Consider the following 26918-nt stretch of genomic DNA (forward strand, 5'->3'; position numbering starts at 1 on the left):
TCAGATTCTGGCTGTTGTTGTGCCTCTTTTCATTGGTCCAGCAGCATAAAAGGGCTGGATTGGTCCACATGGAAATTCCCATACACAGGGCTTCCTAGTTGACCCTACCCCATCTCAGCATGTAAGTAAATAGCTATTTTAAATTCTTCCATTGAGCCATTTACTCAGAACGACAAACCCGGGTGCTCTTTCCTTACTTTCATACATGCATTTCTATAACTCTGCACTAGAGACATGTAAAGTTCAGAGGCTAGAATTCACTGTGTTATAAAACTAAGTTTTACCAGTATATTCTTTAAAATGGCCAGAGATTTTAGCAGCTCTTTAAATGGGGTAGCTCAACACTAATTCATCATACAATTAAAACGTATAGATCATGAATTCCCTCCTCACCTTACCCCACCTTTGCCATTGTGTAGATTTTGTTTCACATTTTGTAATTTTTGTATGGCAGTGGGGTTGGAGTTTGTCAAACAACAAATATTGAAATATGAAGAGATTCTAAATTAAGTAGGATATACAATGTAGTTTACATTATATAGCATTAAAAGTGTAAAAAAAACCCCACAATTTGCTCATTTAGGATATAAGGCATTGTACAGAACATTGACTACTTGAACCAAATTAACAGACTCTGTAAAGAACTAACTTATTGAAATATGAAAAAGATACAGATATATAAACAAAAGTGTCTGTAAAGCAACAAGAAAACAGCATTACTATTAGAAATAACAGACGTTTGATGAGTTGTGAAATACCCACTTCTTCGGATGCAAGTGGTTAGGTGCCACAGATACAGATATATAAACAATACAGTGAAGGACTTTAATCAAAAGTGTTAACCCAAATGCTATAGGATCTTTCAATGAGTGATGCCAATTAATCTTTTTGAAGACCTTTCCTTTATTCTCTAGCTTCAGATTTTTATAGCATGGTGCACATAGGAAAAAAAGTCACCTTATCCAAATGACACCTTTTAATATTATATGGATTACAAATCTTCATATCTAGCTTCCATTCCATTTTAATGAAAATTGTTCTTCAGAATAAGTTTTCTTCATTCCAAGACTGATAACTTTAACAAGATCCATATCTTGTACAACATAATGTCTCTTTATAGTCCTCTGTAGCTGCCATGGCTACCTCCTGTATACCTTCCCATGGCCTAGGATCATGTGAGAGTCAGTCTTCCTCAGTTTCCCCTCTTGGACTCTTCAAATAAACTGCACTTCAGGTGCCTTTAAAAAAACAACTCAGAAAATACTCTTTTTTGAGGACTGGGTTTATTAATATAAGAAACTGTAAATAAATTTCAATCCTCCACAACAAAGTCCATTCATAAGCCCACAGAACCCAAGGTTTCTCTTCATCTTCCCAGGCCTTCCTGCCTGGGATTTTGGCAGTCTTCCCCTGCTTGGACAGAGTCTCTCTGGGGCCTCCATCCCTGGAGATCTTTGCTATCCCTCCTGTGCTTGGTAAGAGTATTTCTGCCTGGAGAAATTTCCTACTCTCTTTAGACTCCTTCAGCTTCCTGAGCTTTCTCCCCTTTATTGTACCTTTCTGTTCCTTTAATACTGGAATCTTCTGATTCCTCTCCCAGGTGGGGCTCATGCTGTAAATCAAGGTCAGCTTAGTCTCAGGCTTTTCAGCCCATGAGGCAAACCACCACATCATATTCCGCAAATTAGATTAATGTACAGTTCTGATGAGAAAATGCTTTGTTTGCTTCTAAGTATCTTGGTTTCTAATAATTTGTGCATTAATTAGCATTAAATCCCAGTGCCCCTTCCTCACCTCTCTCTGAACAGATGGTGCTTTTCAGATTGAAAGGAATGATACGGTTCCCTCCACATGTGAGAAATAAGGCATGTAACATGTTGATTTGTATTAGGGGGTGGAGTGGAAATTAAAATTATTTTGATAAACAAAAACACTTTTTGCATTGGATCAACTGCAGTCATTTCTGCTATAAATCTGTCTTTAAGCAGTTTGAAATTTAGCTGTGCAGTGCTGTTTTGAAGAGCAGTGTTAGGCATTCCAACCCTGGTAGCATTCTCTGATCAAATGTGTTTTTAATCCAGTTGCTGATTTCTCAGTGGTAAGCCTGGGAAGAAGAAAAGAACTTCTGAGGTTTCATGTTTATTTTAAAAAGTTACCTGAAAACACTGATTTCATAGGTGAAGGCTGGGATTGTCAAAGGAGCCTATGGGAGCTAGGTGCCCTGTTCCCACTGAAATTACGCCTTAGAAGAACCAATCCTTCAGACATATGCATAATTGGAGTGGGGGTGGTGGTGGAGAGAGCCTGTGCTGTGCTTTTAGGAGCAGCAGCACAGAATATTAGAGCTCCTAAGGGAGGGCTGGGAAAATCAGGACCCAAAGGGATTTAGTACTACTCAGTGTGTCATTCCACTCAGGGACAACCTTAGGATGTTGGTAATTCACACACACACAGAAACCTATTGGAAACCCAGCAAGCACAAGAACAAGTTTATAAATCAGGGTGCATGCCTATGGACTGTCCAACCCATGGACAGTGTACTAATGTTATTGCCCAGTACAGAATCCAAATTGGTAGCCAGATGGCAAGGTCTTTTTGAGGTGATTTGTTATATTGGCCATATAGACTACGAGGTACTCCTGCCTGAGAGGCAAATAGACCGGTCTATATCATGTGAACCTACTCAAGCCTGGAGGACCAAGAAGGAACTATGCTAATGACTTGCCCATCAGAGCTTAGGGTGACCAGAGGTACCGATAAAAATTGGGACTGTCCCGATTTTGAGGAGTTTGTCCTGCGTCCCGACCAGAGTACGATCAGGACGCCATTTGTCCCAATATTTTGTTTCCTGGTCTTCGGCGGCAATTCAGCAGAGAGCCCTTCAGTCGCGGACGATCTTTGGCGGTATTTCAGCGGTGGGTGCTTCTGTCTTTGGCGGCAAGGCTTATTACCTGCCGCTGAAATACCACTGAAGATCGTCAGTGACTGAAGGGCTCTCTGCCGAATAGTCACCGAACTCCCGGATGGGTGAGTGTATAAAAAAAACAAACAAAAAAAACCCCTGCAGCAGTCCCGATATTTTCCCCTTAACATGTGGTCACCCTATCAGAGTTGGAATTGGGACCCCTGACACCCACCTACCAAGAACCAGCACAAGTTCAAATGAACACCAAAATCATACCCATGCAAAGAAAAGCCTTAAGTCTCACTGAAGATTTCTCCCATACATTCTTCTCTACATCCATCCAGACACTGCTGATAAATGACTACATCAAGATAGTGGGTTAAGTAGAACCTTCGACTCTTACTTCAGAAGATGTGGCAAACAGTGTGGGAGGAGTTGCAGACTATGCTAGATGAAGGGTTGTCAGAGAATCCCAGAGTGACTGGTGAAGTCTCGTTGTGCTTTCCCCAAAACCTGATGGTTTGAATCTTTTGCAGAGACTTCTGAAAAGTTAACACAATTTCAAAGTTTGACCCCATCTGATGAATTATGGCCTTCTAAGTATACCAGTAGCCTTAATGTAACAAAGGGATATTGGCTGATCCCTTGTCACCCACACCACAATAAAAAGACAGCTTTCTCAACAGTTCTCCCTTCCACTTCAAAACCCGAGACCTTCTGCTTACATAGAGTAATCACAACATTTCAGCAACTAATGGACAACTTGGTCAGATCTCATCAACTCTATGACTCTACCTATGGACGTCTGCATATAGAGCACAGACTGGAACAGCCACCTGAAAGAAAAAATGGTGCTCCAGTCCTTGGCTGAAATGGGCCTCACAGCTAGTCCTGACTTATAGAGAAGTCATCTTCCCAGGTTAACATGTGGGAGGAGCCAACTGAAACAGTAAGGTGCAGGCCTTGTCTGCATGTCCCATCCCATAGATGAAGAAACAGGTAAGATGCTTCTTGGAGCTAGCCAACTATTACTGGAGATTTGTCCAGGGTTTTGACTCCAATAAAAGCCCTAAGAAGATTCAATGGAGTGACAGGTGTGAAAGGACCTTTAAAACTTTCGAAATCTATATGTACAAGTAATCTGTCCTCTTCATTCCAGATTTTTCAAAAGAATTTGTTTTACAGACTAACGCCTCTGACAGAAGCCTGGGTGCTATCCTCTTTATAGAGGTAGATGGTGAACAACCACCAGTTCTGTACCTAAGTAGAAAAATATTTTCACAAGAGAAGACCTATTCTGTTATCAAAAAGGAGGCTCTAGTGGTCAAATATTAGATATTACTTTCTAGGTAACCACGTCAGTTACGGACCATGCCTCCCTCAGCTGGCTAGACACAATGGAAGAAACACATCCCCACATTATATGATGGTATTTAGCCCTTCAACCTTACAGGTTTAGGGTACAGCATAGGGCTGGAGATAAAAAAAAACACAGAAATTTTCATGGGAAATGGGTGAGCTAAGACCAGAAAGAGTGATCCTGTCCTCCATCTTGAGGACAGGGTATGTGATGGGACAAGTTCCAGATAGGTAGGGGTTAACAAGCTCCTATACACACCATCAGCTGACACCTGGCACACTTGTGAGGCCTGTTCCACCTGGAGAGGATTGAAGCACAGTGTGAAGTGGGTGCAATCAGAGGGAAGCAGAGCTAGAGAGCTGAGCTCCTAAAATCCATAGCATGGAGATGGCTGACTAGGAAAGGTGCTTCTCTGCCACTTGAACTTTCTAAATACTAGCGAGACCTTCATTACTTTGTTTCTTTTCTCTTTGAACCTAGGATATTCAGCTGAGCAAGATACTCATCCCTTGCTCAAAGATTACTATTCCATAAGCCTTACAAGGGTATCATGGTATACTCAGACTATTGACCTTTCCATTTTGACTATGGATAAGCCCTGGGAAGAGGGGGGAACTGGCACCAAGACTAGTAGCCAGAGGGACAATGCTGACTCTCACATCATTGGCAGCCAGAAGACGATTGGGAGTGAAATAAGCACACATCTAGATGCATTCTAGAGGCACAACCCACAACGGAAAACTACTGTAGTGTAGACTGTAACAAATTATAAATGCAAGGGTCTTCTTGGAGAGCAGGCTATCTCCCCTTTGATAAGGGATGTGAAGATCTTTCTCTAGGATATCACATAGAAATCCTATGTAGCACCTGGTTTATCAAGGACACAAAAGATGATCTAGGATCTCCTTATCACCGCTTCTTTCTCTTTCCGAAAATCTCAGGTTTAAATCTATACACAAGAATTCTAGAAATACTCATTAAAACATTTCCTTTGTAAGCACTCAAAAGTCTTCCATTTACCTTCAAGGACAATAAGTATAGTTTGGAAATGTTTTGGTTACTTCTAACCTGATGTTTCCACGTAACTGTAACTGCTTAAGATAGTCTAAGCTCATTTTGTGATGTTCATTTGCAAATGTTTTATACTTAAATGCCTTCATCTAATGTAATAACTTTCTGATGCCATTGCTGTGAGAATAGTGAGTCTTATGTATCAATGTGGAATCAAATGACCTTGCTATAACTGGTTACTAGCATAAGAAGTCATTTGAATATAAACTATTTGTATTAATTGAAAATTAGTTAGTTATCTGGCAGGACTTCTTTAGCAGACTCAAATTCAAGAACCACCTTTCCCAGAATTGTTAAGAAGAAACAATACTTTCTTTGGGACCATTTATGGTTAAAGACTATCTGTAAGGATCATTTAAGGTTAAAAATACTTTTAAAAGCCAGAATAGTTTGATATAGGAGTGTTTGGACTCATTTGAAACAGAATTCCAACTCCTATTAAACCCCAGTGGAACTAAATCTACAGCTCAGAAATTGAACTGACAAAAAAAAAAAAGAGTTAAGACCATAACTTTAAAGATGCTCTGAGAATCTCCCACCACATAGTCAAAAGAAATATGATCATGAGGTTGAAGATTTACAACCTTCCTGCATATGCATTATCAGATTGCATATTCATGAATTGAAAAAAGCTATTTAGATCACTCCATGAAGGCGTGGAGCCAAAGATAAGGTGATGGCTGCTGCTATTAGGCTCCTGAGAGAAGTGGGTGTGATGATTTGAGGAACCAATGTATGACTTATGAATTCTGGTTGATATTATGAAGTTATTTCTATCATGAATGACCCTATGTGTAGTCACCATTGCGTTAAACAGGTCCCTTCCAGGCCAGGGACAACAGTAGGCCATTAGAACTCAATGGCCACCTATTCAAGGTGAAGCAACTCGGGAGTTTGGTTGAGCTGGGAGAAGATAGTTCTTCCTATGTCTGAATGGAGTAGGGGTGGGGTGGGGGAAATGGAGAAAGAAAATTCCGCAACCAGGACAATGAGACAGAGATGATAGAGCAAGAGGTTATGAAAGAATTCACCGTGGAAAGGCTCAGAGAAATATAACAGGTTTGGGCTGGAGAGGTGAAGTCAATAAAACTATGCAAGTTTGCACCAGCTGAGGATCAGTCTCCCTTGTATTTAATTTTAAATGGATATTTATAAAGATGTTATTCATAAGACGAACAGAGAACTGAATGCTCTGCCCCTGTGATCTTTCATGGAAATACATGCTGTAGTCCAAATTGCCTGACAGTGAGTTTGTGTCCGTACGTGTGTGTATACACTCTTTAATTTAATTGATGTTTACATTCACTGAATGCCATTAAACCAAAGGAAATCATTTCATGTTGGTCTTCTTCAGCTTTCAGTGTCAAGTGTGTTTGCTTTTAGTACTGTTTTGATCATTGAATTATTAATGAATCAACATCTGTGAAAGAAAAAAACAAACTCAGTCTGAAATAGAGATTGTATTCATCCCATATGCTTTTAGGATGTGGTGGGAAAACAACTGGTTGATCTGGGGCTTTTGAAGTAGCATATACATTCTTAACAAAATTTTTCATAGTATTTGCAAAGTTCCAAATAATGTATGTCCAATTTATAATGGTCTTCTCGATTTCACAAAGTAACACAAATATTACACTGAGCAAATTAATGCAGAGATCACAACTTAATCTTTAAAAAAGATAATGAGATTAAAGTTAATGAACAAATACCTTTACATGCTAAAACTCTAATGTAGTAGAAAGAGCTATTATGAAATAAGGCCCCAATCCTGCAAGGAGTTATGCATGTTTTTAACTTCAAGTACATGAGCTGGCCCATCAACTTCAATAGGACTATTCAAATGCTTTAAGTTAGGCACATGCTTAGGTCTTTGCTGGATTGGAGCCTTAATTAATGTCATTGGAGGCCCCTCAGCATTTTGCAGGATGGACCCCCAGAGCATCAAGTATAATGACAGGCTAATGTGTCATATCAAAAATACCACATTTTTATTTAGATTGACATCAGCAAAAATCATCCTTCACTTACCTATGATGCAATGTTCATACAAACACATATATAAAAGAGGAATTCAAATCTCAAAAAAATTCAAGAATATAGATGTTTTGGAATTTAAAAAAAAGTGTCATATATAGTCAGTTTGACCCTGCTGTCCTTGAGGCTGTCAGCTGTGAAGGCAACAAACACTGGAAGCAGAAATTAATCCAAAAATCATGTACTTGAAAAACACACATCACAAGTTGCCTGTAGACCTGGATGTTCCACCATAGATGAGATATGTTTGTCAAATCTTGGAGAGACACACAGAGTTTAATATGTTTTGCATATTGATTGACTTTAAGAGAGTATTCGACTGTTAACAGAAAGGCTCTGTGGAAAGTATTCAAGTGGCACGGTTTTATCAGCAAGTTGATTAAAATACTGCAGTCTCTACGCTGTAGCTTGGCATGCCGTATGAGTCAGTGGTGAGTTGACAAAGTGGTTTGAAGTGAAAACTGGAGTTAAACAGATGCATTCTCTGTGCAATATTTTTTGCTCTATACTTAGAAAACATCTTTTCCCATTTCCCTAATAATACTGAGGAAGCTGCATGATATCAGGGCAAATTATCGATTATAGACAATATTGTAATGAAAATGGCCACTTAAGAATATAACCATGAAGCAGCAACTATGTATATACAATAGACAGAATGGGGATTAGACTGTGTGAAAAGACTAAACTAACGGTAACATCAAAAATTAAGAAACAGGTTAAACTAGTCATTAACAATGTAGAAACTGAACAAGTAGACAGTTTTTGCTATTTGGGTTCCATCATACCATTACATCAGCTATGAAGAAGACTGATAAGCGGAGAACTACTGCCAGCAGAACATTTGTGTGCCTAAATAAAAACACTTAGGGTACGTCTACACTACGGGATTATTCTGATTTTATATAAACCGGTTTAGTAAAACAGATTGTATAAAATCGAGTGCACGCGGCCACAGTAAGCACATTAAATCAGTGGAGTGCGTCCACGGTCCGAGGCTAGCATCGATTTCTGGAGTGTTGCACTGTGGGTAGCTATTCCGTAGCTATCCCATAGTTCCTGCAGTCTCCCCCGCCCTTGGAATTCTGGGTTGAGATCCCAGTGCCTGATGGGGCAAAAATCATTGTCGCGGGTGGTTCTGGGTAAATGTCGTCAGTCATTCCTTCTTCCGGGAAAGCAACGGCAGACAATCATTTCGCGCCCTTTTTCCCTGGATTGCCCTGGCAGACGCCATAGCATGGCAACCATGGAGCCTGTTTTGCCTCTTGTCACTGTCACCGTATGTGTACTAGATGCTGCTGACAGAGGCGATTCAGCAGCGCTACACAGCAGCATTCATTTGCTTTTGCATGATAGCAGAGATGGTTATCAGCCATTCTGTACCATCTACCATGCCATTGTAAATTGGCAATGAGATGACGGTTACCAGTCCTTTTGTGCTGTACCATCTGCTGCTGTTATAGGTGCCCCTGGCTGAGATCAGCCGGGGGCGCAAAAGACAAAAATGGGAATGACTCCCTGAGTCAATTCCTCCTTTATGGTATCTAAAAATAGAATCAGTCCTGCCTAGAATATGGGGCAAGTGTACTAAAGAACCAGTGTATCAGAGAACCAGAGAGCATAGCTGCTCCGTGTCAGATCCCGCAGAAATGATGAGCTGTATGCCATTCACAGGGGGTGCCCCTGCAACAACCCCACCTGTTGATTCCCTCCTCCCCCAGCCTTCCTGGGCTACCGTTGCAGTGTCCCCCATTTGTGTGATGAAGTAATAAAGAATGCAGGAATAAGAAACAGTGACTTGTTAGTGAGATAAAATGAGGAGAAGGCAGCCTCCAGCTGCTATGATAATCCAGACAGGACATTAAGCAGTGTGGGGGAGAGGAGCCCAGCATCCCGCTGCTATGATAGTCCAGGCAGAACATAATCTTTTCTTTACACATGAAGGGTGGGGGCTGATGGAGCTCAGCCCCCTGTTGCTATGATGAAGATGGTTACCAGCTGTTCTGTAGCATCTACTGGGAATGATCAGGAGTTTTTTTACCCAGGTGCCCCCAGCCGACCTCACCGGAGGCCAGCCAGGAGCACTCACGGGCTGATGATGAGGATGGATACCAGTTCTTTTGTACTGCACCATCTGCCACAAGGCTGATGATGATGCTGGATATCAGCCATATTGTACCATCAGCCACCCATGAGGGGGGGCGAGGATGCTGCCGTTGACTGCTGCAGCATCGCATCTATCAGCAGCATTCAATAAACATAGGGTGACATTTAAAAGAGTCAAGAGAGGATTTTTTTCCCTTTTACTTATGGGAGTGGGTGGGGGGGTAAATTGACGAGCTATGCCCTGAACCACCGCGGACAATGTGTTTGACACTACAGGCATTGGGAGCTCAGCCAAGAATGCAAATGCTTTTTGGAGACTGCAGGAACTGTGGGATAGCTTGAGTCCTCAGTCCCCCCTCCCTCCCTCCATGAGCGTCCATTTGATTCTTTGGCTTTCCGTTACGTTTGTCACGCAGCAGCGTGCTGAGTCCCTGCTGTGGCCTCTGTCTGGAGATTTTTTAAAAATGCTTTGGAATTTCGTCTTCTGTAACGGAGCTCTGATAGAACAGATTTGTCTGCCCATGCAGCGATCACATCCTTATGGTCCATGCTGGAGCTCTTTTTGGATTTTGATTTCGGACTGCATCGCCACCCGTGCTGATCGGAGCTCCATGCTGGGCAAACAGGAAATGATATTCAAAAGTTTGCGGGGCTTTTCCTGTCTACCTGGCCACTGCATCCGAGTTCTGATTGCTGTCCAGAGCGGTCAGTGGTGCACTGTGGGATACCGCCCGGAGGCCAATACCATCGATTTTCGGCCACACTAACCCTAATCCGATATGGTAATACTGATATTAGCACTACTCCTCTCGTTGGGGAGGAGTGCAGAAACTGGTTTAAAGAGCCCTTTATATTGATATAAAGGGCCTCTTAGTGTGGATGGGTGTGGCGTTAAATTGGTTTAACGCTCCTAAAACCGGTTTAAACGTGTAGTGTAGACCAGGCCACAGAACCTTACTCTGGTAACCATGGCAGATAAAACCAGACTATATATGATGCAGATTGTACCCATATTACTTGATGGTTGTGAAACATGGGCATTGACAAAGCATCTGAAGCAAAAACTGCAAACATTTGAACTAAGGTGCCTGCATGGTATCCTAGGCATGACAAAGCTAGACAGACTAAGAAATGACATCTTTAGAAGACTGAAAGTGCAGTAAGTGACTACAGTCAACAAAAGGTGCGAACAACAATGGTTTGACCATATTGCTAGAATGACCCCATTTGGATTGTCTAAAGTTGTTCTCTGTGAAACAGTGGCAGGAGAGAGAGGCCATGGACATCCAAGGAGAAAGTGGTATAACAGGATACATAATACCATCCAGGCAGCACCCAACAAGCTCAAATGATGGCTCAAAATAGACATGGATGGAATCGGCTCGTATCCTCGGCCCTACCCAACCTTCATGTTGGAAAAAGGAAGACATGATACAGATGGTCAGTTCCCTGTCAAGTTAGTGGAACTGGGATTTGAGCTGTGACGCTTCTTAAATTCTATGCCATTCTTTTTAGGGAAGAATCCTTGGCTAAGATATTATTGCCATAATAAATGTTTCTTGCCATTTCAGAATTTATCTCTGCAGCATAAGACTACATTTCTTAGTCTTTGAAGGGAAGTGGGCTGAAGCAACATTTGAGACATTTCATACTGAACTGAATAAATCCCTAGAAAATATACTGTAGTGAGCAATCCTGTACTGGAGGGGGATGGGCTCGATGACCTAACAGGTCATCTCCATCTATAATTTTCCTGGCTTTGTTACTTGAACCACATATTTCCTGCTGTGGCAATTTCTCTTAATAGATCTGCCCACAATGGGCCTTTGACACCTAAGAAATAAAACAATTAACACTTTTATGACACATTTTCTGACTATGACAAACCACATAACCCCAACTTGAAGTTTAATTGGATTTACTTTGCTGTTGCTTGGTTTTGTAACCCTCCTGACATTTGGCATACCAAAATGTACTGATCTCACATGTGAGAATTCTAATTAGGTTTGATCCTACAACTTTTTTATTCAAGGGTGATCTGTTTGTTACATTATAAATTATTCTCTTGTAATTGCTTGTTCTACATGTACTATTCAGAAACTGAAAGATATCTTTGTGGAGGGTTTATCTCCTAATAAAAATACACAGTGGACACCATTAAAAATCTAGGCATTTCCAACCTTCAAAAATCAAATATACTATAAATTTTGTACTATTTTCATTTTGGAATTTCAGACAAATACCCTGTCAAACTAAACAACACAAGTATCCATCTGTTAATGATGATCGTATATTGTCTTAAAAAACAAACCAAACAAAACAAAGAACCCCCACACAACTGCATTCCACAGAATGCAGATGAATTTAATCCCTGTTCACTAACAAGTAGCATTTTTTATTCATCCCTCAATACTTGAGCTTGCTAGAAATGAGTTTTTCCTTCTATACAGAAATTTATATAAAAACCTCAAACTTTTCTGTGAAAGGCAGCCATGTTAAGGGGGAAAAATTGTGTAGCTGAAAACCCAACCAGTTTAAATGGAAACATTTCAACCACACTTTCCCAGTCCTATTCAATTAATTTCAGCAGAGTTTACAAGACTGTTAATGAGAACAGAATCTATTCCTACAAGTGGCATATAACACCAAATTTAAGGGATTAAGATGTTTTTAGATGAGAGTTTGAGACTCACTTTAGTAATTATTTCAATATAACAATTAGTTTAGACAAGCCAATCTCAGATAATTCATGATTTCTAGAAATTAACTGTTTTCATGCCATAACCATGAAAGCATTGTTTGAATAGGCCATTATCTTCTAGTGATTAAGATGTTGCAACTTTTTATACCTTTTTCTAGTGCTAGTGACCTACTAGCACTAATATGCAAACCAAATACTGTGATGACCCATATTGGGCTCACTTTGAATTTGGTATAAACCTTTGCAAGTTGCCTGTGATGCACAGAATGTGGGCCTGTGCTGATTCTGATCAAATTGCTGTGAACATGTCACAAACAAACTTCACAAGATGAGTGAAAAACCAAGGCTATATTCTAGGCATGAGGCAAACGTAAGAGAAAATGGAAAAGAAATGAAGGTTACAGAAAACTATTTATTTGAAGGAGAAATAAATATACAGGCTAAGACAGCCAGAGTCATTGAAAACTGACACACTATATTTTAGGAAACCTAATTGTGCTTTCCAATGTAGAGAGTATAGAGGTTGAGAGATGAGGAAAGTTTGCTTGAATTAGTCAGTCTAGAGCAAATAGAAAACAATAGTCTTTTGATTGAATTATCAGAAAGTGAAAACCCACCACAAGAATCATTGCGTTATAGCATCTTATGAACTTTCAAGGCCAATTTTTCAACAGGCCTCAATGGTGCCCATCTAATTTGAGAGGTAACCCATTTAGCATGCTTATGACAGGGTCCACTCACCACTGGAGGTGTCTCCTCCTGGTGATTAGCTCTTCCGGATGTTGTACCTTCCTCTGATGGTGTCTTGTCTATGGCCCCTTTTGCTCTAGGAACTGCAGCCTCTGCTTTGTGACTCGGCTCTCCACCTAAGTTACTATCATGGTTTCCCTTTCTGGTGGTGGGAGGGGAGTGGGAGTATCTTCTCCCAAACAGGCTCAGGCAGTCTTCCTATACACTGCCCCACCAGTGCCACTTCCCAAGTGGCTGGCTGGGGAACCCAGGCCTGCCCTTTATTTCAGGTTCCAGCTCAGGGACTCTCTAGTTAGTAGTCAAGGTCTGTTTCACACTACACCTTTCTCCTGAGCCCTTTCCTAACCTTCAGGCTCTCCCTTTTGTTTTCTGGGTCTGCCAGTTTCACCACTCTTTTCTCTCAGGCAGAAACAGCAGCCTATGTCTCTGCAGTCACAGAACACTCTTCCCAGAGAGTGACAACAGCTTTTCCCAGCAGCCCCTTCTGTTGCCAGCTTCCTGGCTTATATAGGCCCCGCCTGTTCCTGCACAGGTGCGCTTCTTCTAATTAAGGCTTCTCTCACAGTCTTAATTCCCCCCAGCTCGCTGCCTAGTAGGGTAATTGGCCTCTCTGGCCAGCGTTAACCCTTTCAGGGAAAATGTGGGGCGGATACCCCATCACAATGCTAAGAAATAAAACTATAGATGTGCACACAAAACGGTACATTCACACAATGTACATTCCAGGTAGCACAGCTGTATAGTATATTGAAATACAAGGTCTTAAGTGACCTAAGACAAAAAAACACACACACACCTTCAGTACATATGTTGATGCTCTATAACTTTTACTTGCTACCTAGTCATTACTAGATCAATTTCAAGTTTCTGCTACTGATTTACATAGCCCACATTGAATAGGATCCTACTATCTGAGACTCTTCAGAGTACCTGAGATCATCTGATATACAACATTTAACAGATCAGCTGTAGATTTGAAGAAACAGAAAGCAACACCTTCTCAAAAGCAGATCTAAGACTCTGGAACTTGCTAAAGGACTTCAGGAAGACACTTATCTTCACCATTCTCAGGGCACATTATAAGTCGGATCTTCACCACAGTACCAAGGAAGCAAAGTAAAGAAATCTGACAATATGTTTAAGCACATGATTAGGTCAAGAGTAGATTAAAGAACTGATTGTCCTTCCAAAAATGTCTTACTCCATTTTTTGTAATCAATGTTTAGTTCTAGAATACTACAGAGACAAGCCCTTTAAAATGCTTATAATACAGGCAGAGAGAGAAAATGGATGGAATCATAAATGTTGTGGATGCAATTACAGATGTCCTTGGAGTCTGACGTATTAGAAAATTGAGGTTCCCTCTTAATGAAAATTCTCTTAATAAAATGTGCTAATCAAAGCTGCATTAATGTTATTGCAGGGACCTAGGCATATTTTTTTCAGAACTGTTATTTTTATGCCATTCAATTAAATTCCAATTTAATTTAGAGCAGCATGGATTTGCTAAAAATTGTGGATTGATTGACTGGTAGATTCTTAAAGATCACATCATGTTGTAAACTGCATTGCTTTGTCTGGGGAGAAAAAAATATAGTTATTTCTCCTGTGTGCCTAGAATACTGAAATCAGTAAAACCACACAAATGGCCAAGACTTGTAACTTGTTCCTACCAGGGGCGGCTCTATGTGTTTTGCCACCCCAAGCATGGCAATCAGGCAGTCTTCGGTGGCACACCTGCGGGCGGTCCACGGGTCACGCAAGTTCGGCAGTGTTATATCCTTGGGGGCAGCCAGTTTAGGAAGAAATCACTTGAGGCCAGAGAGCAGACAGCTAACAAAACCACCATTTTATTTACAGACCATAATACTCTAACTCAGTTGCCATAGCAACAGAAACCATGACAACCAAATACACAACATATTCCTCCCCCCCTAATAAGAACATCCCCTAAATAAAAAAAAAAACAAACACACACTAGACTAGAGAAGGAGGGTAGACTGCCTCCATTCCCGGCTAAACCCTGGGGATTATTTTGCCCCATAACCGTGGGTTCGCCCTAGCTAGAGATCCAGCCGATGAGGAGGCCTTCTGTCTCTAGGTGGATTACGGCGAACTTCTGGTGTTATTGCACCCGAAAGCACTAGGGGCTCAGGGTCCGCAGCATGAACGGGTGAGGAGGTGGTATCAGCTCGTGCTGGGCAAAGGGGTATCTCAGCCGCCGGCAGTAATGGAGGAGAACAGTCAGGAACAGGTGACTCGTGATTCGGTGCCTCACCAGAAGAGGTGAAGTCAGACCCCTCAACTGCAGATGGGTCCTGAGGACTGGCATGACCTGGCAACAGCTGATCTACATGTCGCCTCCAGGTAACATTCTCTGCAGTCCGGACTGTGTAGGAAACAGGTCCTGTTTGAGTGATGACTGTGGCTGGGACCCATTTAGCTCTGGAAGTATAATTCCGAGCCAAAATTGGCTGTCCCGGGCTAAAGGTTCGGTCTTTTGCTCTGGGTGCCCGTCTGATGACTTGATATTGCTGCTGATGTTGCACAGTTTGTTGGGGTTCAGAAGGTTTCAGCAGATCAAAGCAAGTGCGCAGCTGTCGTCCCAACATTAGAAAGGCTGGGGATGCCTGGGTCGTAGCATGAGGGGTGTTTCTGTAGGAAAGTAAGAAGATATCAAGACACTTTTGAATGGAGTGTTGTCCCCTTGCTGATTTCAAAGCGTTTTTCATTGTCTGCACAAATCTTTCAGCTAATCCGTTGGTGGACGGATGATATGGTGCTGACGTGATGTGGTGTATCCCATTTGCCTTCATAAAATTTTGAAACTCCTGAGAAACGAACTGCGGTCCGTTGTCGCTCACAAGTTGTTCTGGCAGACCAAAACGACTAAAGAGTCCTCGTAGTTTTTGGATAGTACTCTCTGCAGAAGTGGACTGCATTATAGAGACTTCTGGCCATTTAGAATGGGCATCTATTGCCACCAAGAACATGCTTCCTTCAAGGGGGCCAGCAACGTCAACGTGAATACATTGCCACGGGTTTTCAGGCCAGTCCCATGGGTGTAGGGGTGCCCACTGGGGTGCATTCCTCACACCCTGACATGACATACAAGCTTTTGCCTTCTCTTCAATAGCGCTGTCCAATCCAGGCCACCAAAAATAGCTTCGTGCAATTTCCTTCATGTGCACTATTCCACAGTGACCGGAATGTAGCTGTTCTAACATCTGTGATCTCAGTGGTGGTGGAATAATGACACATCTCCCCCACAACAAACAACCAGATTGGACCGATAACTCCATCCGTTTGGACATGTAGGGAACAAGGTCGGATGAGACCGGAGAGGTTTGTCGAGATTTTCCATGCATCACCAGGTCCATAACTTGGGACAATACTGGGTCAACGTGAGTTGCTTTCTTTATCTGAGTAGCAGTGATGGGTGTATTCTCTACCTGTTCAAAGTAGAAGATTTCCTTTTGGGCGCTATCTTGATGTTTGACCGGCAAAGGCAACCTCGAGAGGCCATCTGCATTGCCGTGCAGAGTGGATTTCCGATATTTAATTTCATATGTGTGTGCTGAAAGTAACAATGCCCAACGTTGCATACGACTAGCAGCTAATGGGGGAATGCCTGTGTAGGGTCCAAAAATTGACGTCAGAGGTCGATGGTCTGTAAGAAGAGTAAACTTTCGCCCAAAGAGGTACTGATGAAACTTCCGAATTCCAAAAACAATTCCTAATGCCTCCCGTTCGATTTGGGCGTAGTTAGTTTCTGCTTTGCTTAGAGTGAGTGAAGCAAAAGCAATAGGTCTCTCTTCTCCCGAAGGCATAATGTGTGACTCGACTGCTTCCACTCCATAAGGGGAGGCATCGCAGGCCAATTGCAGGGGTAAGGATGGATCAAAGTGCGTTAGAACTTCAGAATTTAACAATGCATCCTTAGCTTTGTTAAATGCAACATCACAGGCTTCAGTCCACTTCCAGGCCTTGATCTGCCCAAGGAGCTCGTGAAGTGGTTTTAGCAGTGTGGCTAACTGTGAGATGAACTTTCCATAATAGTTCAGTAGTCCTAGAAACGAGCGCAGCTGGCTTACATTTCGTGGTGGGGGAGCCTCCACAATAGCTTTAACTTTTGCAGGGGCCTTATGAAGACCTGCAGAATCGATGATGTGTCCCAAATATTCAACGGAGGGCTTGAAGAATTCACACTTGTCTTTGCGAACTCGTAGGCCATACTCTTCCAATCTTTGTAGGGTAGCCTCTAAATTCTTTAAGTGATCCTCTTCATTTCTTCCAGTGACCAGGATGTCATCCAGATAGCACTGAACTCCTGACAAGCCACACAAGATCTGGTCCATAGCTCTCTGGAACAGGGCGGGAGCCGATGTTATTCCGAAGGGTAGGCGACAGTATCGATAAAGCCCCTTATGAGTCACAATAGTCAACAGCTCTTGGGACTTTTCATCGACGTGCATCTGTAAATATGCTTGACTCAGATCAATCTTACTGAACTTTTGTCCCCCAGCCAGGCCTGCGAAGAGGTCATCGATGCGGGGAAGCGGGTATTGCTCTGCACACAACACTGGGTTGACAGTGACTTTAAAATCACCGCAAATCCGGAGAGAGCCATCTTTCTTCACTATTGGAATGATAGGAGTGGCCCATGAGCTATGGGTAACTGGTATTAGGACTCCATTGGTGACCAGGCGCTCCAGGTCTGCTTCCATCTTTGGCCTGATGGCATATGGCACAGTTCGGGCTTTCAGATATTTTGGTGGACTGCCAGGTTTAATGTTCAATGTCACAGTGATTCCCTTCATACTTCCCAAATCATCTCCAAAAACAGCAGCATGTTTCCTTAGTATAGGGGTTAGACTGGTTTCTTCTTTAGTCATCCGGTGCACTTCTGCCCAGTTCAGTTGAATCTTCCCAAGCCAAGACCTACCCATTAAGGCTGGGTAGTTACCTCTCACCACAAACAGTGGCAATCTAGCGGCCTGTCCATTGAGCTCCATCTTAACATCAATAGTGCCGACCATGGGCACAGCTTCTCCCGTATACGTCTTCAGAACAGTTTTTGTTGCCTTAAGCGGAAGATGCTGTAGCTTTTCTTTATACACAGTCTCAGAGACCAGCGAGACAGCTGCACCGGTGTCCAGTTCCATGCGTATAGGTTTGCCCTCCAATAAGGGGGTTACCCAGTATTCATGTGAGCCCGCTGCCAAAGACAAAACATGCAGTGGCACTTCCTCTTGTGATGAGGTGTCTCCTTGATCATCCTGGGTCTGCTCTAGAGTATGCAAGGTTCCTCTTTTTGCCGGCCAGACCACAGGCCTCTTTTTCTTTTGTTTACAGGCACACTCAATGTGTCCCTTTTTGCCACAGTGTCGACACACCAGGTCCTTACACCAGCATTCTGATGCCTGGTGTCCTGGATTACCACAGCGGTAACATTCTTGACTCTGCACAGTTTTGTGGGTCGGTTCTTGTGACACTTTTGCACCTAGGGGTGCACCAATGTATTGTGCCTCCCTTGTAGCCAGTTCCATGGAGACAGCAATATCAACAGCCTTCTGTAAGGTAAGCTGAGCCTCTGTCAGTAGGCGCTTCCGTATAGCTTCACTGTACAGACCACACACTAACCTGTCACGCAGGGCATCATGTAACATTTCTTTAAATTCACAGTGTTCTGCTAGCTTTTTTAGAATGGCTACAAATTGTACAACTGTTTCATCTTCCTTTTGGTCTCTTTTGTGGAACCTATATCTTTCAGCAATTACCAGTGGTTTTGGGGAAAAATGGGACCCCAGGATTTCCACAATGTCACTGTAAGGTTTAGGTGCTGGCTTAACAGGGTGCAGTAAGCTGTGTAGCAGGGAGTAGGTTTTAGCTCCTACAACACTTAAGAATATTGGCACCTTCTTTGCTTCTGTAATGTCATTTGCAATAAAAAAAAAGCTCAAAACGCTCAGTATACACATGCCACTGCTCTGTATTCTCATCAAAAGGCTCCAGAGGCCTGGTCAGAGTAGCCATGATTTTAGTTTCACTTTCACAGTCAGTGCAAAGAAGCAGCTTTTTTGTTTGTTTGTTCTTTACCTTGACTTCTACTTCCTTCTGTTACTGGAGCAGCACCGGAATCCCATCCTCGTCGCCACTTGTTATATCCTTGGGGGCAGCCAGTTTAGGAAGAAATCACTTGAGGCCAGAGAGCAGACAGCTAACAAAACCACCATTTTATTTACAGACCATAATACTCTAACTCAGTTGCCATAGCAACAGAAACCATGACAACCAAATACACAACAGGCAGCATTTCTGCGGGTGATCTGATGGTCCCACTCCTTCAGCACCTGCCGCCAAATTGCCGCCGAAGCCATGGGACCTGCGGACCTCCTGCAGAAATGCCGCCGAAGGCCGCCTGACTCCCGCCCTCACAACGACCGGCGCACTGCTCCCCACGGCTAGCCGCCCCAGCCACGCGCTTGCTGCGCTGGTGCCTGGAGCTGCCCCCAGTTCCTACAGCTTTTTTGCACCATTGTGTGCTCTTGAAGCAAAAACATGGTAGGCAATGGCCATAGTTCTGATTATATAATAATTCCATCTGCAACCATGGGATTATGCTGTGTCTGCATAGTACACTATATTTTCTAGGAATGTCAAGTGATTAAAAAACTGAATTATGATTAAACAATAGAATACCATTTATTTCAATTTTTGGGGATTTTTTTTAACATTTTCAAATAAATTGATTTCAATTGCAACACAGAATACAAAATGTACAGTGCTTACTGTACATTTATTTTTATTACAAATATTTGTACTGTAAAAAAACAAAATAAATAGTATTTTTCAATTCCCCCATTACAAGTACTGTAGTGCAATCTCTTTGTCATTAAAGTTGAACTTACAAATGTAGAATTATGTACCAAAAAAACCCTGTATTCAAAAATAAAACAAATGTAAAAAGCCTACAAGTCCACTCAGTCCTACTTCTTGTTCAGCAAACATAGTTCAAACAAACAAGTTTGTTTACATTTGCAGGAGATAATGCTGCCCATTTCTTATTTACAATGTCACCTGAAAATGAGAACACGCGTTTGCATGGCACTGTCATAGCCAGCGTCATAAGGTATTTATGTGCCAGACACACTAATGATTCATATTTCCCTTCATGCTTCAACCACCATTCCAGAGGATATGCGTCCATGCTGATGACAGATTCTGCTTGATAATTATTCAAAACAGTGTGGACCAATGTATGTTCATTTTCATCATCTGAGTCAGATGCCACAGGCAGAAGGTTTTCTTTTTTGTTAGTTCGAGTTCTCTAGTTTCTGCATGAGAGATTGTTGCTCTTTTAAGACTTCTGAATGCATGCTCCACACCTCATCCCTCTCAGATTTTGGAAGGCACTTCAGATTCTTAAACCTTGGGTCGAGTGCTGTAGCTATTTTTAGAAATCTCATATTGGTACCTTCTTTGCATTTTGTGAAATCTGCAGTGAAAAGTGTTCTTAAAATGAACAACATGCTGGGTCATCATCCGAGACTACTGTAACATGAAATATATGGCAGAATGTGGGTAAAAGAAATCAGGAAGCATACAATTCTCCCCCAAGGAGTTCAGTCACAAATTTAATTAACAGATTTTTTTTTAACAAGCGTCATCAGCATGGAAACGTGTCCCCTGGAATGGTGACCGAAGCATGAAGGGGCATACAATGTTTAGCATATCTGGCATGTAAATACCTTGCAATACTGGATACAAAAGTGCCATGCGAATGCCTGTTCTCACTCTCAGGTGACATTGTGAACAAGAAGTGGGCAGCATTATCTCCCGTAAATATAAACAAACTTGTTTGTTTTAGTGGTTGGCTGAACAAGAGGTTGGATGGAGTGGACTTGTAGGTTCTAAAGTTTTAAATTGTTTTGGTTTTTTAGTGTAATTATGCAACAAAAAAGATCTACATTTGTAAGTTGCACTTTCATGATAAAGAGATTGCACTACAGTACTTGTATAACATGAATTGAAAAATACTATTTCTTTTGTTTACATTTTAACAGTGCAAATATTTGTAATAAAAAATAATATAAAGTAAGCACTGTACACTTTGTATTCTGTTTTGTAATTGAAATCAATATAGTTGAAAATGTAGAAAAATATCCAAAAATATTTAATAAAGTTCTTTCGTGATTAATTTTTGGGGGTTAATCGTGTGTTAACTGTGATTAATCAACAGCCCTAATATTTTCCATAACTATGTTCTATTGCAGCAAAACGAATGTTCCTTCCAATATTGTAGAACTGAGAGAACAGATTTAATTCAAAATAAAAATAAAAAAGAACAAAAAGTAAAGCAGAGGAGATAATAGTTTAAACAACTGTGTTCTGTGTTAGTTTTGGGAAAAGCTCTGACCTCTAATGGTTAAATCAAATGGCGGTTGTGGAAACCCTCATTAAATTTCTTGAACAAACTGGAAGTGTAATATATATTGTATATAAATGCAAATAAATTAATATAGTATGAAAAATGTAATAATGTTTGTAAAGAAGTACTGTACTGTATGAGTATAAATCAATACTACATGAGAAAATAAATTCTCTAAGCTGCTTCTAACCGATATTTATTATTACATGGTGTTTCCCATTCCAAATACCATGTAAAAATGTACGCTGTAACAAATGTTTGTCACAACACAGAATAAAGCTCTTCCACTCTGGTTAAATAATTCTGAATCAGCTGTTTATTTTGAAGGGTAAAGATTTGTGTACAGATCATTTGTGAAATGGGAAATGCATATGAAAACTCAACTTTTTTCTCATTTAATGTTGTTGTCTATGCTGGTAGACTGTAACTATTACCATACATAACATGTTGCATGTTTGTGTGCCACTTAGATTCTCCCAGTGAATTATGTTATGACAGGAGTCACCAGGTGTCTCTAGCCTGGTCTACACTACACGTTTAAACCAGTTTTAGGAGCTTTAAACCGATTTAACGCCACACCCGTCCACACTAAGAGGCCCCTTATATCGATTTTAATGGCTCTTTAAATCGTTTTCTGTACTCCTCCCCGACGAGAGGAGTAGCGCTAATATCGGGATTAACATATCGGAATAGGGTTAGTGTGGCTGCAAATCGACGGTATTGGCCTCCGGGCGGTATCCCACAGTGCACCACTGTGACCGCTCTGGACAGCATTTTGAACTCTGATGCACTGGCCAGATAAACAGGAAAAGCCCCGCGAAGTTTTGAAATTCAATTCCTGCTTCCCCAGCGTGGAGAGCTCATCAGCACAGGTGACCACGCACAGCTCATCTGCACAGGTAAAAATGCAGTCTGCTGAGAATTGAAAAAGAGCCCCAGCATGGACTGCATGGGAGGTACTGGATCTGATCGCTATCTGGGGAGAGGATTCAGTGCTAACAGAACTGCGTTCAAAAAGACGAAATGAAAAAGTATTTGAAAGAATTGCAAGGTCTATGACGGATAAAGGCCACACCAGGGACTCACTGCAGTGCAGAGTGAAAGTCAAGGAGCTCAGACAAGCCTACCAGAAAACCAAAGAAGCAAACGGAAGGTCCGGGGCAGGGCCAAAAACATGCCGCTTCTACGCTGAGCTGCATGCTATTTTAGGGGGCTGCGCCACAAGTACCCCACCCCTGTCCGTGGATTCTGAGGTGGGGGTTGTAATCTCTGCCATGGCTGAGGATTTTGCGGACGGGGAAGATGATGATGAAGAAGGTGAGGAGGACGACCTTGCAGAGAGCACACAGCACTCCGTGAGCCCCAACAGCCAGGAGCTTTTTCTCACCCTGACGGAATTACCCTCCCAACCCACTACCCCAGACAATGAAGCCATGGAAGGGACCTCTGGTGAGTGTACCTTTGCAAATATCAAAGATTGTTTTTTAAGCAAACGTTTTTTAATGATTGATTTGCCCTGAGGACTTGGGATGCATTCGCTGACAGTATAGTTAATTAGAAAAGTTTGTTAACATGTCTGGGGATTGAGCGGAAATCCTCCAGGGACATCTCAATGAAGCGCTCCTGGAGGTACTCCAGAAGCCTTTGCCGAAGGTTTCTGGGCAAGGCAGCCTTGTTCCATCCACTATGGTAGGACACTTTACCACGCCATGCATGTAGCAAGTAATCAGGTATCATTGCATGGGAAAGTATAGCTGCATATGGTCCCGGTGATTGCTGGCATTCAAGAAGCATCCGTTCTTTATCTCGCTGTGTTATCCTCAGCAAAGTGATATCGTTCAGGGTAACCTGGTTGAAAATCAGGAATTTAAGTAAGGGAGATGGCCATTTTCCTACTGGGTTCATGGACTGCAGCACCTTAAAAGAAAACCCTTTCCTGCACATAGCCAAGCGGGGGGAGGGGAGGAGTGAAATGCCAATGATCTTTTTCGTGTTTGGTCAGTGGGGATCTTCCCCAAGCTACCAGACAGGCAGTGTGGGGGGGGGGAGGGGTGTTGATTAGCAGGGAGCTAGCATGGTATTAGCCATGCATTGGGGGGAGGGGTAAATCACTGCAGAAGCCGAAAGACAGTGGCTTACCATGGCCGCATGCAAGCTGAATTCTGATGCCCGGACCTGTGTCTGTGAGATCTGTAACCCCAGAGCTGCAGGCACTCAGTATTAAGATGAAAAATGCGACCTTGTAGGGAAATCACATGTGCTATGTAAGGTGAATAGTGCTGTTCACTGTGAAAGAGTATAACCATTGTTCTGTAAAATGTATCTTTTTAAATACTTCTCTCCCTCATGCAGCTGCAAATTTTTCGAGCCTCCCTACTCCATCCCAAAGGCTAGCCCAGATAAGGCGGAGGAAAAAGAAGACGCGAGATGAAATGTTCTCGGATATTATGGAAGTTACACGCAAGGAAAGAGCTCATCTGAATGAGTGGAAGGACGTGGTATCAAATTACAGGAAAGATGCCAGTGAACATGAGGACAGGAGAGACACCCGAGATGAGATGAGATGAGATGAGAGGTGGCGGCAGGAAGACCGGCAGGAAAATCAGCGGTGGCGAGATGCAACTCTGGGCCTGCTGCGTAATCAAACTGACATGTTCCGGTGTCTGGTGGAGCTTCAGAAATGGCAGCAGGATCACAGAGTGCCACTGCAGCCCCTGTATAACCACCCTCAACCCTCACCATGTTCCACATCCTCCTCACCCAGAGGTGTAAGAACGCGTGTGGGGAGGCTCCGTGCACCCGCCCACTCCACCCCCGTGGACAGCCCAACCAGAAGGCTGTCGTTACTGTGAAATTTTTTTACTGCCCTTCTCCATCCCTCCTATTCTCCTCCCAAACCACACCCTTACTTCTCTCCCTCTTTTTATAATGAATTAATAAATAAATCATGATTTTTAAAATATAGTGCCTTTATTTGCATAAGTAAGCTGTACTCGAAGGGGGAGGGGGAGTTGCTTACAGGGAATGAGTCAATCAAGGGGGGGTGGGTGTTCATCAACAAACACAGCAGTCACACTGTACCCTGGCCATTGATGAATCTCATTTTCAAAGCTTCTCTGATGCGCACCGCTTCCAGGTGTGCTCTTCTAATCTCCCTGGTGTCTGGCTGCGTGTAATCAGCGGCCAGGTGATTTGCCTCAGCCTCCCACTCCGCCATAAAGGTCTCATCCTTACTCTCACAGAGATTGTGGAGAATACAGCAAGCAGCAATAACATAGGGGACATTGGTTTGGCTGAGGTCTGAGCAAGTCAGTAATGTGCACCAGCGTGCCTTTAAACGGCCAAATGCACATTCCACCACCATTCTGCACTTGCTCAGCCTGTAATTGAACAGATCCTGACCACTGTCCAGGCTGCCTGTGTATGGCTTCATGAGCCATGGCATCAAGGAGTAGGCTGGGTCCCCCAGGATAACGACAGGCATTTCAATATCCCCAACTGTTAATTTCTGGTCTGGGAAGTAATTCCATTGCTGCAGCCGTTTAAACAGAGTAGTGCTTCTGAATATGTAAGCGTCATGAACCCTCCTTGGCCATCCCACGTGGATGTTGGTGAAACGTCCCTTGTGATCCACCAGTGCTTGCAGCACCATTGAAAAGTACCCCTTCCGGTTTACGTACTGGGTGCCCTGGTGCTCCGGTGCCAAGATAGGGATATGGGTTCCATCTATCGCCCCCCCCCCACAGTTAGGGAATCCCAGTGCAGCAAAGCCATCCACTATGGCCTGCACGTTTCCCAGAGTCACAACCTTTCGTAGCAGCAGCTTAGTGATTGCTTTGGCTACTTGCATCACAGCAGCCCCCACAGTAGATTTTCCAACTCCAAATTGATTCCCGACTGACCGGTAGCTGTCTGGCGTTGCAAGCTTCCACAGGGCTATCACCACTCGCTTCTCTACTGTGAGGGCTGCTCTCATCTTGGTATTATGGCATTTCAGGGCAGGGGCAAGCAAGTCAAAGTTCCATGAAAGTGCCCTTACGCATGCGAAAGTTTCGCAGCCACTGGGAATCGTCCCACAACTGCAACACAATGCGGTCCCACCAGTCAGTGCTTGTTTCCCGGGCCCAAAATCGGCGTTCAATGGATAGAATCTGCCCCATTACCATCAGGATCTCCAAAGCTTATGGATGAGGGGGGAAGCAGTAGATGTGGTATATCTCGACATTAGTAAATCTTTTTGTACAGTCTCGCATGACCTTCTCATAAATTAGGAAAAATGCAGCCTAGATGGAGCTACTATAAGGTGGGTGCATAACTGGTTGGAAAACCATTCCCAGAGAGTAGTAATCAGTGGTTCACAGTCATGCTGGAAGGGCATAATGAGTGGGGTCCCACAGGGATCAGTTCTGGGTCTGGTTCTGTTTAATATCTTCATCAATGATTTAGATAATGGCATAGAGAGCACACATAAAGTTTGCAGACAATACCAAGCTGGGAGGGGTTGCAAGTGCTTTGAAGGATAGCATCAAAATTCAAAACGATCTGGACAAACTAGAGAAATGGTCTGAAGTAAATAGGATGAAATTCAATAAGGACAAATGCAAAGTACTCCACTTAGGAATCAGTTGCTCACATACAAAATGGGAAAGGAGTGCCTAGGAAGGAGTACTGTGGAAAGGGATCTGGGCATCACGGTGGACCACAAGCTAAATATGAGTCAACAGTGTAACACTGTTGCAATATTATATATATATATTCTTCCGCTCTATTCCACACTGATTAGGTCTCAACTAGAGTATTGTGTCCGGTTCTGGGCACCACTTTTCAGGAAAGATGTGGACAAACTGGAGAAAGTCCAGAGAAGAGCAACAAAAATGATTAAAGGTCTAGAAAACATGACCTATGAAGGAAGATTGAAAAAAATGGGTTTGTTTAATCTGGGGACATGATAACAGTTTTCAAGTACATAAAAGGTTATTACAAGAAGGAAGGAGAAAAACTGTTCTCTTTGATCACTGAAGTAGGACAAGAAGCAATGGACTTAAATTGCAGCAAGGGAGGTTTAGATTGGACATTAGGAAAAACTTTCTACCTCTCAGGGTGGTGAAGCACCAGAATAAATTGCTTCAGGAGGTTGTAGAATCTGCATCACTGGAGATTTTTAAGGGCAGGTTAGACAAACACCTGCCAGGGATGGTCTAGATAATACTTATTTCTGCCATGAGCGCAGGGGACTGGACTAGATGACCTCTCGAGATCCCTTCTAGTCCTATGATAGTCCCTTGAATATCTGCTGTGGAAGAGGGCAGCATATTTGCCTATATTTCTTCATAGGCCTAACTACACTGGAAGTGATGTGAAGGAGGGATCTCATCTGAGAGTAATAGGAAGGTGTGACTCCCTGTATGTATAATGAGGTGGATACTTTTGTTACTGCTGCTGCAGTCTGTCAGTGAGTACTGAGATGTGGCCCTGGTTTATATAACCACGATTCTCAATCAGCACATCATTTTGTGTGATGCTGCTTATACAAAACGCACCTTCCACGTGAGGATAATTA

The 26918-nt window shown here is 42.6% G+C and overlaps 1 long non-coding RNA gene across 1 annotated transcript in view; it reads right to left on the reverse strand.

The window, feature by feature from the left end:
- Positions 1–2044: 2044 nt before the first annotated feature.
- The window catches only part of LOC120409177, a 33136-nt gene continuing 8262 nt past the window's right edge, over positions 2045–26918 (reverse strand). The window contains exons 2-3 of the long non-coding RNA XR_005601179.1: positions 3309–3447; positions 2045–2104 (exon numbers count right to left, since the gene is read on the reverse strand). This is a non-coding gene — a long non-coding RNA (uncharacterized LOC120409177). The remainder of the gene's footprint in view (positions 2105–3308; positions 3448–26918) is intronic.

Source organism: Mauremys reevesii, linkage group 7, assembly GCF_016161935.1.
Source record: "Mauremys reevesii isolate NIE-2019 linkage group 7, ASM1616193v1, whole genome shotgun sequence".
In the NCBI taxonomy this organism is placed as follows: domain Eukaryota; kingdom Metazoa; phylum Chordata; order Testudines; family Geoemydidae; genus Mauremys; species Mauremys reevesii.